This window comes from Eucyclogobius newberryi, unplaced genomic scaffold, assembly GCF_026437365.1.
Source record: "Eucyclogobius newberryi isolate DKJ021-1_F unplaced genomic scaffold, fEucNew1.0.hap1 SCAF_13, whole genome shotgun sequence".
In the NCBI taxonomy this organism is placed as follows: Eukaryota; Metazoa; Chordata; class Actinopteri; order Gobiiformes; family Gobiidae; genus Eucyclogobius; species Eucyclogobius newberryi.
The window spans coordinates 12,709,073-12,727,692 of NW_027315757.1; the positions used below are offsets into that span (position 1 = coordinate 12,709,073).

General features: G+C 50.3%; 1 long non-coding RNA gene, 1 other non-coding gene and 1 pseudogene across 2 annotated transcripts; 1 reads left to right on the forward strand and 2 right to left on the reverse strand.

Annotated features, from left to right (window-relative positions):
- Nucleotides 1-2,401: 2,401 nt before the first annotated feature.
- Nucleotides 2,402-4,208, reverse strand: LOC140357606 (uncharacterized). Its single transcript, XR_011926648.1, has 2 exons — nucleotides 4,015-4,208; nucleotides 2,402-3,206 (listed from the first exon to the last, which is right to left on the reverse strand). It is a non-coding gene; the product is annotated as an uncharacterized lncRNA (long non-coding RNA).
- Nucleotides 4,209-4,566: 358 nt separating this feature from the next.
- trnat-cgu (transfer RNA threonine (anticodon CGU)) lies at nucleotides 4,567-4,638 on the forward strand. The gene has a single exon. It is a non-coding gene; the product is annotated as a tRNA-Thr (tRNA).
- Nucleotides 4,639-5,113: 475 nt separating this feature from the next.
- Nucleotides 5,114-9,023, reverse strand: LOC140357809 (C-reactive protein-like; annotated as a pseudogene).
- Nucleotides 9,024-18,620: the final 9,597 nt, after the last annotated feature.

The window sequence follows — 18,620 nt, forward strand, 5'->3', positions numbered from 1 at the left end:
CCAAAAAAAACGCAAAGCGAAAAAAACACACGAAAAAAAATACTAAAAACTCGTCTTCCTTTGTCAAAACAAAAGCGCGACGCTTCGAGCGCCGCGTCCGCGCGAGAGAAACGTCTTCATGGTACAAAAGAGGCGCGTGTTTAGAGAGTTTTACGGTTTTAGCGGGACCGCGCGCGCGTCCGGTGCGTTTGACTCCCGCGTGCGGAGGCTCAGCGCGGAGAACAACGGGAGAGAGGCTTTGAAATGCGGGAAGTAGAAAGCATCCTCTGGCAAAGCATCCTCCGGCTCGCTAACACGCTAACCGCAAATGCTAACTTCCGCATGAGTGAGGAGAAAGCTAGAGTGAGATTGGAGCCTGAGGGCGTGGCAAATGCGGCGACCATCTTGTGACTGTAGAAAGAGCAAAGTCACGTAAAACAGCCAGAAAATGAAGGATGAATGATCGGCCTCAGGGCAGCTTTGGCTACAACCATCAGGACTGAATGAATTATGCAATATTAAGTGTCTATAAAAGTGATATGTAATTTAAATGCATTATTTGAAGGACTTTTTTTTCGCATTCAAACAATATATTTTGTTTTAATCAGTTTTTTTATTATCATGGCATTGGTCTTAACCTTTCATTATTCAGCTGCTCACAAATGTTTTATTTTCACTTACCCCCTATGTCCTCCCACATCCTTGTATTCAGTGCACCAATCACTGTCAAAGGAGCGTTAAAGAGGCAAATAATGTCTCAATAATGTCTTAATAATGTCTCTTAGTAATGTCTCATTCAAAGCATTATTTTCTCTGAATCATGAAAATTAAGATTTACATTAAAACTTTGCACTGGTCTATGTTTGATGCACAATTTAACAGTTTATTTGTCACTACACCACATGGACACGCCTATTACTGTCAAGGTATCTACTTAAAATAATAATAATAATAATAATAATTCAAATAAAATATAAAGATATGTTTTGTTTGGCTAAAGCTCAAATTCAAATTATATTGAAAAAGTCCAGCTAATGATCCATGAGTTTCTGAATGATTAAAAGTTTGAAATGATTTAAAACACAATGTTGAATGTTTTGAACACAAATCCTCATAATGCTGTTTCATCTGGTATCTACTTAAAATAATAATAATAATAATTCAAATAAAATATAAAGATATGTTTTGTTTGGCTAAAGCTCAAATTCAAATTATATTGAAAAAGTCCAGCTAATGATCCATGAGTTTCTGAATGATTAAAAGTTTGTAACGATTTAAAACACAATGTTGAATGTTTTGAACACAAATCCTCATAATGCTGTTTATTACAAGATGAAACCCGTAAATGGGTTCGTGCTAGTCAGAACATGTCGGCTGGAACTGGCTGTTACTATCGGTTGCCATGGCGATTGTTTTTCTAGTGTTCTATCCGTCACACTGCACTTCCTTAGCAACCCGCTAGCTCTTTGCTAGCCGGTTCTTGATATACAGCTCACCCGCTCTCAAAGTGACACATAAACCTGTAATTTCACAGCAACAACCAGTGTAATATATATTTATAAACGTCGTCACGTCATGTTATGATGAACAGACAAAGAGTGTTTTAGTCACAAACCACCCGTTAGCACGTTGTGTTTGTTAAGCTACACATGAATATAGGTGCGTTTCCGCTTGAGGCATTTATTTGAAACATTAAAAAATATAAACTTAAAGTAGATATTCACAGACGTTAAAAAGATTAAACATAAAGACCATATGAATGCGTTTTTGTTCCGTGTTCACTTCTATGTCCTTAAACGAGCACAAATGCAATGCAATTCTGAATACACAGACGGCATGCTTTTATTTTGAAGAAACGTCATCCCCTTTTGTCAGTTTGAGTTCGCGGTCTTGACGTGATTGGCTAAAAGTTTGTGATTTCGGTCGAAAGATCCCGCCTCCGTCCACTGCAGCCAATCACAGTGTTTGTTTGGGACGCTCAGAGGCGTGTCCACGTCGTTCACGTTCGTTGATTGGCCAGAGTCGAGTGAACACGTAATTTTGTTCAGTCTGTTAAAAAAGGACTTGGTTTAAAAATAAATAAAAATAATAAAAAAGGACTTGGTTTAAAAAAAAAGACTTGTTTTTGACAATAAAATGGAAAACTACTTAATGCCACTAATGTTTTAACATTAAAACATAAAAATCCAAGTTAATTATTTTCCAAATTAGTGTTAACATGTAACATGAGCCGGAATAAATGTGTAAAATCATGTTTAGAAATAGAAATGTATTACAAAAAAGGTATATTGAGCACTAACAATGGTTCATTTAGTTATTCATTGAAGTCAATATTCTGTGTAGTTTTTATTGTGACAGGACAATATGATGTGAAGAGATAATTTCATTTCATTTCAAACAAAGACACAAAAAACTCTAGTTCTTTTGGATAAAATCATGATTTATTCATCAAACGGTTTCCCTTTTGACACGAGGCTTCATTTGATGTCGAAGTTAGTGCATAAAACAGCATTTATTATTATTATTACTACTATTAAATAAAGTAGACAAGTAGGATTTCAATACAAAGATCAATCACGATGTAAATGTAGAATTTAGACATAAAGATAAGAGTGTTTTTAACAGTGTTTTTAACCAAAGTCGACGAGTTTTTATTGAACAAAAGAAACACAAAAACAGAACCATCACCACAGGTTTTAAATCACTTTCTCTGAAGGTTAAAAGGTTCTAAAACATTAGTCTGTCGAGTGTATGGATTAAACGGAACAAAACCAAAGACTAAACATCAGACAAAGACAATTATCGCACCGTTTGTCACTTTTAACGTGTGTTATGTCAAAAATAATCAAATAAAACATCTACAAATGATGTTCAAGACTTTTGTTCCATCAGCTCCTGGACACGACTCAGAGGATCTCACTCATCACAATCCGCCGCGTGTCTTTCCCCGCTCTCGCTCCGCGTTCAGTGTTTTCTGAAGAGGACGTAGGTGACGAGGAGGACGAGGCCGGCGGACAGCGCGGCGATCACGACCTGGTGCACGGTCAGCACGTTCTCCAGCGCGTGGATGCGCTCCTCCATCGCGCTGGTGTGGAAGTAGTCGTAGACGCCGGCCGCGATGCTCCACACGGCCCACACGGCGTCCACCACTATGTGCATGACGGCGGGCGGAGCGGAGCGGAGCAGGCGGGCGGGCGGAGCGGAGCAGGCGGGCGGGCGGTCAGGGGCTGTGGGAGAGGACGGACACGTGGAGGTCAGGGGTCATCAAACACGCACAAATGTCACAAGTTTATAGCGTATTATTATGTCTTGTCTGGGTTAGTCCAGTTTGTAGTCCCGGGTTTGTCCAGTTTGTAGGGTTAGGGTTTGTTTAAAATTGATCAGGCAAATGTCAAACAAATATCAGTAATAATAAAATAAGATTTATTTCCCGAATCGTTCACTCGTATTTGGATCTGAAGAGAAGGGAAAATGCAACAAAACTGTGGACGATCATTTGTTTCATCACTTTGAATTGTTTTATTCTAAATGTCTAAAGATGCATTTCCTGTGTATTCCCACTATGAATATTCCATACGGAGATTGTCCGGCCCTCAAATTCAGAGTAAAATTAACAGTGAAAATATCTTCACATCTGAATTTTTCATTTTCAATTTTCAAACTGAGAATGAAACAATGAAAACGTGAACTAAAACTAAAATTCTAAATCAAGTGAGACATTTTCCAGCATTTAAAAATCATAAATCTGTTAAAAACAACTTATCTCACACGAGTCCCTGGATTTCCACTGCTTTATATTACACACATTATAATAAAAATCATATAACTATATATATTATAATTATTGCATTTAATAACACAATTTAGAGCAACTGTGGCTTCTACGAGTTCGGACTTAAACCAAACCAAAATATCATAAAAACAGGTTTAAACACAGACGAAACTAAACATTGCATTATTATAGACATTATTATAGACACGTTTGAAAGATATTTAAATATAGACCGCAAACAATATGACCAAATTTGGCTTTACCGGAGCTCGTTCACCGCCGTTAATTCCACTTCCGCGTTCGTTTCTCGGTGTGAAAGTCGCTCACGACATTAGAAAAGATGACTGTGTTTCCCTGAAGTAACTAAAAAATCGTGATAATCGCCGACAGTGACATAATGAGCTTTATTTTCATGTTGTTGCAGAACGAGCAGCTGTTCCGAGCACTTCCGCTGTTCCGCTTCTACTTCCGGGTCACACGCTCAGCGAACGGAGCCGTCAAAATAAAGGATCTTACCAGAGGAAGCGCGTTTCTGACGGAACTGCGAGCCTCAAGCTTATCATTTCTATTTATTAAACTATTGCAAGTGTTTCCCGCCACAGCGAGGACGTAACCGACTGAAGACACGTGTTTTGTCGCGGTGATGACGTGTTTTTTACAAACAGCTACATTTTAAAAACGCACCGTTACGTCACGTGCACAGAAGACGCGCACGTGTGAACGCAACGTGTTAAGTCTAAACGGGTAAAAGTAGATGTAAAAGTAGGACAAATACAGTGTTTTTACTGTTTTATCGTGTCCCATACGCAATACCGGGCGCGGTGGCCAAGTGGTAAGGCGTCGGTCTCGTAAACCGAAGATCGCGGGTTCGAACCCCGTCCGTGCCTGCGGCTGTGAAGAAGACATACTTTTTATTAATTCAAAGCGTTTATTTTACTGTTGAGCTCAGCGTTATTGTAACACCGAAGTTAATGTTATTAGTTACTTATTTCACACTCAAAGATAAACAATTAGAAGGTAATTTTCGACACGAATAATGTGAAGCTTCTTCAGAATTGCCATGACGACGAGTACAGCTGTGGATTAAGAAAAGCCAAACTATGTCCAATTCAATCCAGTTTCTCCATCCTCATCCTGTTCATTTTTGGCCCTTATAATATATTTAAAGTGTAGAAAACTCCAGGTCCCTTTGGTAACTGTTCCAATCTAAGCAATATGACTTTGTTTATGGAAATATGAGTTGAATTAAAACATTATTTGTGAGGACTTGATTCAACAGAAGAGACACAAACAAGTGAGATGCAGTTAAGCGTTTATTAGAGAAAACTCAATATCTCATTCACTGGAACAAGCCAGTTTGTAATCCTTGTGTTTTAGGAATATCATCCAATGTGTCAGTCTCATGATTAAAAAAGTACTTTACAAGTACAAATGCAATCAAACATTGAAATCAAATGTTTCATTGGAGAACATGGACTTCTCCTGTGACGCCCACATTCACCACACTCCAGTCTATAACGTCTCCATTGTGGCTGGGGCTCACTCTGTCTGCCACGCCCCTTATAGCTTGCACGGAAAGCACCTCGCTCCACAAGTTAATCTCAGAAATTTCACCCACAAAACTCTGACTGGCATCGAACTCGCCCAAGTACTCGTCCGGGTCCTGCCCAATGATGACGCTGCCACCGCTGCGGACCTTGTGGCTCTTCCCGTAGATTTTAGTTAGACTCTTCTTTCCGTCCATGAAAACCGATGTGGCGCCGGTCTGGGAGTCCCAGGTGATGCACAGGTGCGTCTGCAGAGATCCCAGGTGAGGCATCCGGAAAAGCACGCCTTCTCCGCTCAGGTACAGGCCGATTCTGAGGGAGGCGTTTCAAAATGTCATAAAAGCGAGAATAAACCACAATATTTTGATTCACGTCAATACTGGAGCAGACGGAGCTCGACCGTCGAGCGGCGCGGAGGCTAAAGCGAACAGCACACGGAGGCTAAAGCGAGCAACGCGCGGAGGCTAAAGCGAGCGACGCGCGGAGGCTAAAGCGAGCGATGTGCGGAGGCTAAAGCGAGCGACGCGCGGAGGCTAAAGGGAGCGGCGCGCGGAGGCTAAAGCGAGCGACGCGCGGAGGCTAAAGGGAGCGGCGCGCGGAGGCTAAAGCGAGCGGCGCGCGGAGGCTAAAGCGTGCGGCACGCGGAGGCTAAAGTGAAAAGCATGCAGAGGCTGAAGCGAGCGGCGCGCAGAGGCTGAAGCGAGCGGCGCGCAGAGGCTGAAGCGAGCGGCGCGCAGAGGCTAAAGCGAGCAATGCATGGAGGCTAAAGAGTGCGGCACGCAGAGGCTAAAGTGAAAAGCATGCAGAGGCTGAAGCGAGCGGCACGGAGGCTAAAGCGAAAAAGCGCACAGAGGCTAAAGCGATCGACGCTCAACATTAAGTTTTACAAACAACTTTCTTATCTTAAGTGATGTGACATAAACGCAAATTAATTCATAGCTACTGTTACAATGTTATTCAGTCCTTTATGTATATTCTTTATACACAAACAACACATTGGACTAGTGAAGTGAAATTAAGAATAAAATGTGTTAATTTCAGCAGAAACTTGTTATGTTTATTACTGTCTCAGACACTGAGACTATAGGTGCTCCACAGGGCTGTGTACTTTCTCCCCTGCTCTTCTCCTGTACACAAACTGCTCTCCTCCCGTACACAAACTGCTCTCCTCCCGTACACAAACTGCTCTCCTCCTGTACACAAACTGCTTTCCTCCCGTACACAAACTGCTCTCCTCCCGTACACAAACTGCTCTCCTCCTGTACACAAACTGCTCTCCTCCTGTACACAAACTGCTCTCCTCCTGTACACAAACTGCTGCTCCTCCCGTACACAAACTGCTGCTCCTCCCGTACACAAACTGCTGCTCCTCCCGTACACAAACTGCTCTCCTCCCGTACACAAACTGCTCTCCTCCTGTACACAAACTGCTGCTCCTCCCGTACACAAACTGCTGCTCCTCCCGTACACAAACTGCTGCTCCTCCCGTACACAAACTGCTCTCCTCCCGTACACAAACTGCTCTCCTCCCGTACACAAACTGCTCTCCTCCCGTACACAAACTGCTCTCCTCCTGTACACAAACTGCTTTCCTCCCGTACACAAACTGCTCTCCTCCTGTACACAAACTGCTCTCCTCCCGTACACAAACTGCTGCTCCTCCCGTACACAAACTGCTGCTCCTCCCGTACACAAACTGCTTTCCTCCCGTACACAAACTGCTGCTCCTCCAGTACACAAACTGCTCTCCTCCTGTACACAAACTGCTCTCCTCCTGTACACAAACTGCTCTCCTCCTGTACACAAACTGCTCTCCTCCTGTACACAAACTGCTTTCCTCCCGTACACAAACTGCTCTCCTCCTGTACACAAACTGCTCTCCTCCCGTACACAAACTGCTGCTCCTCCCGTACACAAACTGCTGCTCCTCCCGTACACAAACTGCTGCTCCTCCCGTACACAAACTGCTGCTCCTCCCGTACACAAACTGCTGCTCCTCCAGTACACAAACTGCTGCTCCTCCAGTACACAAACTGCTGCTCCTCCAGTCGTATAAAACGATACCTTCAGTCACGCTCCCTCCACAGGTTCAGCTCGTCGTAGTACTGAGTCCTGTAGGCGAACAGGATGATCTCTCCGCCGGCGGCAGCTCGGTGGCGAGGCGCAGACACAGTGTGAAGGAGCTCAGGTCCATCGGCTTCTGAGGCTCCAGAGTCACGTAGTTTGTGTACGATTCTGAGCTGAAGACCAGAGAGCGCACACTGGCGCCATCTGCAGGGCACAGAAGATTAGACACGGAAATGCAGTGTTCTACCTTAGAACACAATTTAAATTTGATCACAATTATGATATTGCTTTTAATAAGTTCCTAAAGTTATGCTCTACTTTTTGAGGGTTCACTTTGAATTAATCATCGCCCAATTTAGTCGCCAAATAATGAAGTCTATACATGGAGTCAAAGAGAAGACACAAGTCACTCTATAAAATACTACTGTAAATATCTCCTCAGCCCTTTCGTGTTCTAAACTAATCGATTAAACAAAGATGATATAGTTTTGTGCTCATTATAAGACACTCATAGATCAGATCCAGGGTTTTACCAGCCAGAGCCAGCGCCGAAGCCCAGACGACGAGCACAGACGAGCAGAGCCTCATTTTGACTGAAACACACACACACACACACATCATTCAGCTTCACAACTGAAACCTCTGAGCTGAACGAGCTCAAACTTCTCCAGCTCATGATTAATACTTGTGACGTAGCGGCTCGGTCCCTAACTGCGGAGGAGAGCACGTGGAGATGCACGTGCGCCACGCCAAATCATGTAATCGCAAATACACATTGTTAAACCAGCGCGGGCTCTCCTCGCCTCCCTTTGCCCTACACACTGGCTTTTTGGACTTTTCCAGTGTTAATGTTTTAATGATTAAACTAAAGTATTTTCCATAACCGACTTGTTTCTGTGCATAGCCTGAGCTCCTTACACAGACGCGAAGACTCGAATAAAATGGAGGTTGTGAGAACACCTGTCGCAACAGTTCTAGTTCACAAAAGAAAAACATGAAAAGCTTAATCTTTGGCCTAGGCACATGAGACTTGGAACAGTGATAGAGCTACCTTTGACCTCTGACCTTTGACGAGTAAAACACACCTGGCATATATATATATATATATATATATATATATATATATTGCAATGGTGCAATGAAAACAAGTGCATGTATATGTATATATATATATAATATATATATATATACATACATATACATATGTATATATACATATATATAATATATGTATATATACATATATATATATATACACACACACACATATATACATACCCATATATATATATATATATATATATATATATATATATATATATATATATATATATATATATATATATATATATATATATATATATATATATATACATACATATATACATATACATGCACTTGTTTTCATTGCACCATTGGAGAGCACAATTAAAGCACCGAAACCCTTAATCACTGACTCAGCCTGATTTTGTTGGCGGACCCCTGCCACAATACTCTAAAGGTAATTATAGTTTACAGTTTACGCGGCTGTTGTGGCTTACCTTCAGTCCAGAGCGTGGTTCTGGACGTCTGACCGGCAGCTTATATAGGCCAGTCCAGAGCGTGGTTCTGGACGTCTGACCTGCAGCTTGAGTGGGCCGGTCCAGAGCGTGGACCATGAACCAAAGATAAGAAGATTTACACAATACTTTGGGTTGTGTAATTTATACCTGAAATGTTCAATTTGGCTTGGAAAGTCATAAAAACACTGGTAATAGGAGCAATGTCATGCCAAACTCTGAAACAAATGAAGCAGCATCTCCATGGAGACGAGCAGGAGGTTTGTGCAGCTTTAAGGCTGGACACAAAATAGCTTTAATTTACAGATGTAAATGTGTTTACGCACAGAAATATAAATAAAATATCTTGATCTCTCCAGCGCCTTCAACACCATTGTTGTGGAAACTATACTGTAACAAATGACAGAGAAAATGAGGCGAAATATACCCAAGTTGTCTTGTCCAAAAGTGATTCTTTATTTTAGCCGTGCACAGCCAAAATGCTCTCCCTGACAGTCGTCGTCTTTCCCTCCCTGCTCTGAACCAGAACAAAGATTGAGTTCAACTTATTATGGCACAACAGGTATGCACAAAACCAGTCTAAACATATTGCAGAAAAACACACTCAAGGTTCTACCACAAGCGAGACATCCTTGGATCCGCAGCTGTCAGTCAGTTTTCCCAGAGATGTCTGCAGAGCCACAATAAGTGTGACCCGGATGTTTCACACATAAGAACTACGTTTTATGGCATCAGGCAAAGACATTACATTTTTAAATCACACCATCTGCCGCTGCTCCTGAGGGACAAGCTGGAGACGGCTGGTGTGGAGTACGACCTGCAGTGTGTGGGGGACCTGTAGTGTGTGTGGACCTGCAGTGTGTGGGGACCTGCAGTGTGTGGGGACCTGCAGTGTGTGGGGGACCTGCAGTGTGTGGGGGACCTGCTGTGTGGGGGACCTGCAGTGAGTGGGGACCTGCAGTGTGTGGGGGACCTGCAGTGTGTGGGGACCTGGTGTGTGGGGGACCTGCTGTGTGGGGACCTGCAGTGTGTGGGGGACCTGCGGTGTGTGGGGACCTGCTGTGTGGGGGACCTGCAGTGTGTGGGGGACCTGCAGTGTGTGGGGGACCTGCTGTGTGGGGACCTGCAGTGTGTGGGGAACCTGCTGTGTGGGGACCTGCAGTGTGTGGGGGACCTGCTGTGTGGGGACCTGCAGTGTGTGGGGGACCTGCTGTGTGGGGGACCTGCAGTGTGTGGGGACCTGCAGTGTGTGGGGGACCTGCAGTGTGTGGGGGACCTGCTGTGTGGGGGACCTGCACTAAGTGGGGGACCTGTTGTGTGGGGGACCTGCAGTGTGTGGGGGACCTGCAGTGTGTGGGGGACCTGCAGTGTGTGGGGACCTGGTGTGTGGGGGACCTGCTGTGTGGGGGACCTGCAGTGTGTGGGGGGAACTGCTGTGTATGGGGGACTTGCAGTGTGTGGGGACCTGCTGTGTGGGGGACCTGCAGTGAGTGGGGACCTGCAGTGTGTGGGGGACCTGCAGTGTGTGGGGACCTGCAGTGTGTGGGGGACCTGCAGTGTGTGGGGGACCTGCTGTGTGGGGACCTGCAGTGTGGGAGGACCTGCAGTGTGTGGGGGACCTGCAGTGTTCAAACACCTTTAGGTGCATCTGCCGCTGCTCCTGAGGGACAAGCTGGAGACGGCTGGTGTGGAGTACGACCTGCAGTGTGTGGTGGACCTGTAGTGTGTGTGGACCTGCAGTGTGTGGGGACCTGTAGTGTGTGGGGGGACCTGCAGTGTGTGGGGGGAACTGCTGTGTGGGGGACCTGCAGTGTGTGGGGGACCTGCTGTGTGAGGACCTGCAGTGTATGGGGACCTGCAGTGTGTGGGGGACCTGCAGTGTGTGGGGGACCTGCAGTGTGTGGGGGACCTGCAGTGTGTGGGGACCTGCAGTGTGTGGGGGACCTGCAGTGTGTGGACCTGCAGTGTGTGGGGACCTGCAGTGTGTGGGGGGACCTGCTGTGTGGGGGACCTGCAGTGTGTGGGGACCTGCAGTGTGTGGGGGACCTGCTGTGTGGGGACCTTCAGTGTGTGGGAGGACCTGCAGTGTGTGGGGACCTGCTGTGTGGGGGACCTGCAGTGTGTGGGGACCTGCTGTGTGGGGGACCTTCAGTGTGGGGGGACCTGCAGTGTGTGGGGGACCTGCAGTGTGTGGGGGACCTGCTTTGTGGGGACCAGCAGTGTGTGGGGGGACCTAAAGTGTGTGGGGGGACCTGCTGTGTGGGGGACCTGCAGTGTGTGGGGGACCTGCAGTGTGTGGGGGGACCTGCTGTGTGGGGGACCTGCTGTGTGGGGACCTGCAGTGTGTGGGGGGACCTGCTGTGTGGGGGCCCTGCAGTTTGTGGGGACCTGCAGTGTGTGGGGGACCTGCTGTATGGGGACCTGCTGTGTGGGGGACCTGCAGTGTGTGGGGGACCTGCTGTGTGTAGGGGTCCTGCAGTGTGTAGGGGACCTGCAGTGTGTGGGGGACCTGCTGTGTGGGGGACCTGCAGTGTGTGGGGGACCTGCAGTGTGTGGGGGGACCTGCAGTGTGTGGGAACCTGCAGTGTGTGGGGACCTGCAGTGTGTTGGGACCTGCAGTGTGTGGGGGGACCTGCAGTGTGTGGGGGGACCTGCAGTGTGTTGGGACCTGCAGTGTGTGGGGGGACCTGCAGTGTGTGGGAACCTGCAGTGTGTGGGGACCTGCAGTGTGTTGGGACCTGCAGTGTGTGGGGACCTGCAGTGTGTTGGGACCTGCAGTGTGTGGGGGGACCTGCAGTGTGTGGGAACCTGCAGTGTGTGGGGACCTGCAGTGTGTTGGGACCTGCAGTGTGTGGGGGACCTTCAGTGTGTGGGGGGACCTGCAGTGTGTGGGAACCTGCAGTGTGTGGGGGGACCTGCAGTGTGTGGGGGACCTGCAGTGTGTAGGGGTCCTGCAGTGTGTAGGGGACCTGCAGTGTGTGGGGGACCTGCTGTGTGGGGGACCTGCAGTGTGTGGGGGACCTGCAGTGTGTGGGGGGACCTGCAGTGTGTGGGAACCTGCAGTGTGTGGGGACCTGCAGTGTGTTGGGACCTGCAGTGTGGGGGGACCTGCAGTGTGTGGGGACCTGCTGTGTGTGGGGACCTGCAGTGTGTGGGGGGACCTGCTGTGTGTGGGGGACCTGCTGTGTGGGGACCTGCAGTGTGGGAGTACCTGCAGTGTGTGGGGGACCTGCAGTGTGTGGGGGACCTGCAGTGTGTAGGGGTCCTGCAGTGTGTGGGAACCTGCAGTGTGTGGGGACCTGCTGTGTGTGGGGACCTGCAGTGTGTGGGGACCTGCAGTGTGTAGGGGTCCTGCAGTGTGTGGGGACCTGCAGTGTGTGGGGACCTGCAGTGTGTGGGGACCTGCAGTGTGTAGGGGTCCTGCAGTGTGTGGGGACCTGCAGTGTGTGGGGACCTGCAGTGTGTTGGGGACCTGCAGTGTGTGGGGACCTGCAGTGTGTGGGGACCTGCAGTGTGTGGGGACCTGCAGTGTGTGGGGGACCTGCAGTGTGTGGGGACCTGCAGTGTGTGGGAGACCTGGCGTCCACCACAACCCTTGTTTGACCTCTGACCTCCGGATCACTTCCTGTTCACAGCTGGGCTCCTCCTCCTTCGACTCCTCCTCCCTGTGACAGCTTAAGACACAAAAACACGACACTCTCAGCACGTCGCAGTATGTCACAAACCGCTGTGGTTTTCATTTCCTCTAGTGAAACTCACGTGGGTCGTTCTTCAGGATCCACCTCCATTTGCACCGCTGCCGTTTCCTCCTGGGCGTGGCTCGGACTGCGCCGCAACGAAAATATTACAACTCAAACAATACGACTGATGAAAGAATGAGGACGACAAAGGAAGATGCCAGAACAAAGGCCACAAAAGACACAAAACTCGTGATAAAGGGATATAAAAGAGCGGTCAATTAGTCGGTCGACGGTGTTTCAGTCGACTAATTATTTTATTTAGATGAATCGAGTTGACAAAAGGGGGAGGCGGCTGAAGATGTGTGCGTTCATCATGAGTTAACATACATAAATACACTGTTCTTAGAGCGCTGCAGGTCTTATAGAGCGCTGCGGGTCTTAGAGCGCTGCGGGTCTTATAGAGCGCTGCGGGTCTTAGAGCGCTGCAGGTCTTATAGAGCGCTGCGGGTCTTAGAGCGCTGCAGGTCTTATAGAGCGCTGCGGGTCTTAGAGCGCTGCAGGTCTTATAGAGCGCTGCGGGTCTTAGAGCGCTGCAGGTCTTATAGAGCGCTGCGGGTCTTAGAGCGCTGCAGGTCTTATAGAGCGCTGCAGGTCTTATAGAGCGCTGCGGGTCTTAGAGCGCTGCAGGTCTTATAGAGCGCTGCGGGTTTTATAGAGCGCTGCGGGTCTTATAGAGCGCTGCGGGTCTTATAGAGCGCTGCGGGTCTTATAGAGCGCTGCGGGTCTTAGAGCGCTGCAGGTCTTATAGAGCGCTGCGGGTCTTATAGAGCGCTGCGGGTCTTATAGAGCGCTGCAGGTCTTAGAGCGCTGCAGGTCTTATAGAGCGCTGCAGGTCTTATAGAGCGCTGCGGGTCTTAGAGCGCTGCAGGTCTTAGAGCGCTGCAGGTCTTATAGAGCGCTGCGGGTCTTATAGAGCGCTGCGGGTCTTAGAGCGCTGCAGGTCTTAGAGCGCTGCAGGTCTTAGAGCGCTGCGGGTCTTATAGAGCGCTGCGGGTCTTAGAGCGCTGCAGGTCTTAGAGCGCTGCAGGTCTTATAGAGTGCTGCAGGTCTTATAGAGCGCTGCAGGTCTTATAGAGCGCTGCAGGTCTTAGAGCGCTGCGGGTCTTATAGAGCGCTGCGGGTCTTAGAGCGCTGCGGGTCTTATAGAGCGCTGCGGGTCTTAGAGCGCTGCAGGTCTTATAGAGCGCTGCAGGTCTTATAGAGCGCTGCAGGTCTTATAGAGCGCTGCGGGTCTTATAGAGCGCTGCGGGTCTTATAGAGCTCTGCGGGTCTTAGAGCGCTGCAGGTCTTATAGAGCGCTGCGGGTCTTAGAGCGCTGCAGGTCTTATAGAGCGCTGCGGGTCTTAGAGCGCTGCGGGTCTTATAGAGCGCTGCAGGTCTTATAGAGCGCTGCAGGTCTTATAGAGCGCTGCAGGTCTTATAGAGTGCTGCGGGTCTTATAGAGCGCTGCAGGTCTTAGAGCGCTGCAGGTCTTAGAGCGCTGGAGGTCTTATAGAGCGCTGCGGGTCTTAGAGCGCTGCGGGTCTTATAGAGCGCTGCGGGTCTTATAGAGCGCTGCGGGTCTTATAGAGCGCTGCGGGTCTTAGAGCGCTGCAGGTCTTATAGAGCGCTGCGGGTCTTAGAGCGCTGCGGGTCTTATAGAGCGCTGCGGGTCTTATAGAGCGCTGCGGGTCTTATAGAGCGCTGCGGGTCTTAGAGCGCTGCAGGTCTTATAGAGCGCTGCGGGTCTTAGAGCGCTGCGGGTCTTATAGAGCGCTGCGGGTCTTAGAGCGCTGCGGGTCTTATAGAGCTCTGCGGGTCTTAGAGCGCTGCAGGTCTTATAGAGCGCTGCGGGTCTTAGAGCGCTGCAGGTCTTATAGAGCGCTGCGGGTCTTAGAGCGCTGCAGGTCTTATAGAGCGCTGCGGGTCTTATAGAGCGCTGCAGGTCTTATAGAGCGCTGCGGGTCTTAGAGCGCTGCAGGTCTTATAGAGCGCTGCGGGTCTTAGAGCGCTGCAGGTCTTATAGAGCGCTGCGGGTCTTATAGAGCGCTGCGGGTCTTAGAGCGCTGCAGGTCTTATAGAGCGCTGCGGGTCTTAGAGCGCTGCGGGTCTTATAGAGCGCTGCGGGTCTTAGAGCGCTGCAGCTCTTATAGAGCGCTGCAGGTCTTATAGAGCGCTGCAGGTCTTATAGAGCGCTGCGGGTCTTAGAGCGCTGCAGGTCTTATAGAGCGCTGCGGGTCTTATAGAGCTCTGCGGGTCTTAGAGCGCTGCGGGTCTTATAGAGCGCTGCGGGTCTTAGAGCGCTGCAGGTCTTATAGAGCGCTGCAGGTCTTATAGAGCGCTGCAGGTCTTATAGAGCGCTGCGGGTCTTAGAGCGCTGCGGGTCTTATAGAGCGCTGCGGGTCTTATAGAGCTCTGCGGGTCTTAGAGCGCTGCAGGTCTTATAGAGCGCTGCGGGTCTTAGAGCGCTGCAGGTCTTATAGAGCGCTGCGGGTCTTAGAGCGCTGCGGGTCTTATAGAGCGCTGCAGGTCTTATAGAGCGCTGCAGGTCTTATAGAGCGCTGCAGGTCTTATAGAGTGCTGCGGGTCTTATAGAGCGCTGCAGGTCTTATAGAGCGCTGCGGGTCTTAGAGCGCTGCGGGTCTTAGAGCGCTGCAGGTCTTATAGAGCGCTGCGGGTCTTAGAGCGCTGCGGGTCTTATAGAGCGCTGCGGGTCTTATAGAGCGCTGCAGGTCTTATAGAGCGCTGCGGGTCTTATAGAGCGCTGCGGGTCTTAGAGCGCTGCAGGTCTTATAGAGCGCTGCGGGTCTTAGAGCGCTGCAGGTCTTATAGAGCGCTGCGGGTCTTATAGAGCGCTGCGGGTCTTAGAGCGCTGCAGGTCTTATAGAGCGCTGCGGGTCTTAGAGCGCTGCAGGTCTTATAGAGCGCTGCGGGTCTTAGAGCGCTGCAGGTCTTATAGAGCGCTGCGGGTCTTAGAGCGCTGCAGGTCTTATAGAGCGCTGCAGGTCTTATAGAGCGCTGCGGGTCTTAGAGCGCTGCGGGTCTTAGAGCGCTGCAGGTCTTATAGAGCGCTGCGGGTTTTATAGAGCGCTGCGGGTCTTATAGAGTGCTGCGGGTCTTAGAGCGCTGCGGGTCTTAGAGCGCTGCAGGTCTTATAGAGCGCTGCGGGTCTTATAGAGCGCTGCAGGTCTTAGAGCGCTGCAGGTCTTATAGAGCGCTGCGGGTCTTATAGAGCGCTGCGGGTCTTATAGAGCGCTGCAGGTCTTAGAGCGCTGCAGGTCTTATAGAGCGCTGCGGGTCTTATAGAGCGCTGCGGGTCTTAGAGCGCTGCAGGTCTTAGAGCGCTGCAGGTCTTATAGAGCGCTGCGGGTCTTATAGAGCGCTGCGGGTCTTAGAGCGCTGCAGGTCTTAGAGCGCTGCAGGTCTTATAGAGCGCTGCGGGTCTTATAGAGCGCTGCGGGTCTTAGAGCGCTGCAGGTCTTAGAGCGCTGCAGGTCTTATAGAGCGCTGCAGGTCTTATAGAGCGCTGCAGGTCTTATAGAGCGCTGCAGGTCTTATAGAGCGCTGCGGGTCTTAGAGCGCTGCAGGTCTTATAGAGCGCTGCGGGTCTTATAGAGCTCTGCGGGTCTTAGAGCGCTGCAGGTCTTATAGAGCGCTGCGGGTCTTAGAGCGCTGCGGGTCTTATAGAGCGCTGCGGGTCTTAGAGCGCTGCAGGTCTTAGAGCGCTGCAGGTCTTAGAGCGCTGCAGGTCTTATAGAGCTCTGCGGGTCTTAGAGCGCTGCAGGTCTTATAGAGCGCTGCGGGTCTTAGAGCGCTGCGGGTCTTATAGAGCGCTGCGGGTCTTAGAGCGCTGCAGGTCTTAGAGCGCTGCAGGTCTTAGAGCGCTGCAGGTCTTATAGAGCGCTGCAGGTCTTATAGAGCTCTGCGGGTCTTAGAGCGCTGCAGGTCTTATAGAGCGCTGCGGGTCTTAGAGCGCTGCAGGTCTTATAGAGCGCTGCGGGTCTTAGAGCGCTGCAGGTCTTATAGAGCGCTGCGGGTCTTATAGAGCGCTGCAGGTCTTATAGAGCGCTGCGGGTCTTAGAGCGCTGCAGGTCTTATAGAGCGCTGCGGGTCTTAGAGCGCTGCAGGTCTTATAGAGCGCTGCGGGTCTTATAGAGCGCTGCGGGTCTTAGAGCGCTGCAGGTCTTATAGAGCGCTGCGGGTCTTAGAGCGCTGCGGGTCTTATAGAGCGCTGCGGGTCTTAGAGCGCTGCAGCTCTTATAGAGCGCTGCAGGTCTTATAGAGCGCTGCAGGTCTTATAGAGCGCTGCGGGTCTTAGAGCGCTGCAGGTCTTATAGAGCGCTGCGGGTCTTATAGAGCTCTGCGGGTCTTAGAGCGCTGCGGGTCTTATAGAGCGCTGCAGGTCTTATAGAGCGCTGCGGGTCTTAGAGCGCTGCGGGTCTTATAGAGCGCTGCGGGTCTTATAGAGCGCTGCGGGTCTTATAGAGCGCTGCGGGTCTTAGAGCGCTGCAGGTCTTATAGAGCGCTGCGGGTCTTAGAGCGCTGCGGGTCTTATAGAGCGCTGCGGGTCTTAGAGCGCTGCGGGTCTTATAGAGCTCTGCGGGTCTTAGAGCGCTGCAGGTCTTATAGAGCGCTGCGGGTCTTAGAGCGCTGCAGGTCTTATAGAGCGCTGCGGGTCTTAGAGCGCTGCAGGTCTTATAGAGCGCTGCGGGTCTTATAGAGCGCTGCAGGTCTTATAGAGCGCTGCGGGTCTTAGAGCGCTGCAGGTCTTATAGAGCGCTGCGGGTCTTAGAGCGCTGCAGGTCTTATAGAGCGCTGCGGGTCTTATAGAGCGCTGCGGGTCTTAGAGCGCTGCAGGTCTTATAGAGCGCTGCGGGTCTTAGAGCGCTGCGGGTCTTATAGAGCGCTGCGGGTCTTAGAGCGCTGCAGCTCTTATAGAGCGCTGCAGGTCTTATAGAGCGCTGCAGGTCTTATAGAGCGCTGCGGGTCTTAGAGCGCTGCAGGTCTTATAGAGCGCTGCGGGTCTTATAGAGCTCTGCGGGTCTTAGAGCGCTGCGGGTCTTATAGAGCGCTGCGGGTCTTAGAGCGCTGCAGGTCTTATAGAGCGCTGCAGGTCTTATAGAGCGCTGCAGGTCTTATAGAGCGCTGCGGGTCTTAGAGCGCTGCGGGTCTTATAGAGCGCTGCGGGTCTTATAGAGCTCTGCGGGTCTTAGAGCGCTGCAGGTCTTATAGAGCGCTGCGGGTCTTAGAGCGCTGCAGGTCTTATAGAGCGCTGCGGGTCTTAGAGCGCTGCGGGTCTTATAGAGCGCTGCAGGTCTTATAGAGCGCTGCAGGTCTTATAGAGCGCTGCAGGTCTTATAGAGTGCTGCGGGTCTTATAGAGCGCTGCAGGTCTTATAGAGCGCTGCGGGTCTTAGAGCGCTGCGGGTCTTAGAGCGCTGCAGGTCTTATAGAGCGCTGCGGGTCTTAGAGCGCTGCGGGTCTTATAGAGCGCTGCGGGTCTTATAGAGCGCTGCAGGTCTTATAGAGCGCTGCGGGTCTTATAGAGCGCTGCGGGTCTTAGAGCGCTGCAGGTCTTATAGAGCGCTGCGGGTCTTAGAGCGCTGCAGGTCTTATAGAGCGCTGCGGGTCTTATAGAGCGCTGCGGGTCTTAGAGCGCTGCAGGTCTTATAGAGCGCTGCGGGTCTTAGAGCGCTGCAGGTCTTATAGAGCGCTGCGGGTCTTAGAGCGCTGCAGGTCTTATAGAGCGCTGCGGGTCTTAGAGCGCTGCAGGTCTTATAGAGCGCTGCAGGTCTTATAGAGCGCTGCGGGTCTTAGAGCGCTGCGGGTCTTAGAGCGCTGCAGGTCTTATAGAGCGCTGCGGGTTTTATAGAGCGCTGCGGGTCTTATAGAGTGCTGCGGGTCTTAGAGCGCTGCGGGTCTTAGAGCGCTGCAGGTCTTATAGAGCGCTGCGGGTCTTATAGAGCGCTGCAGGTCTT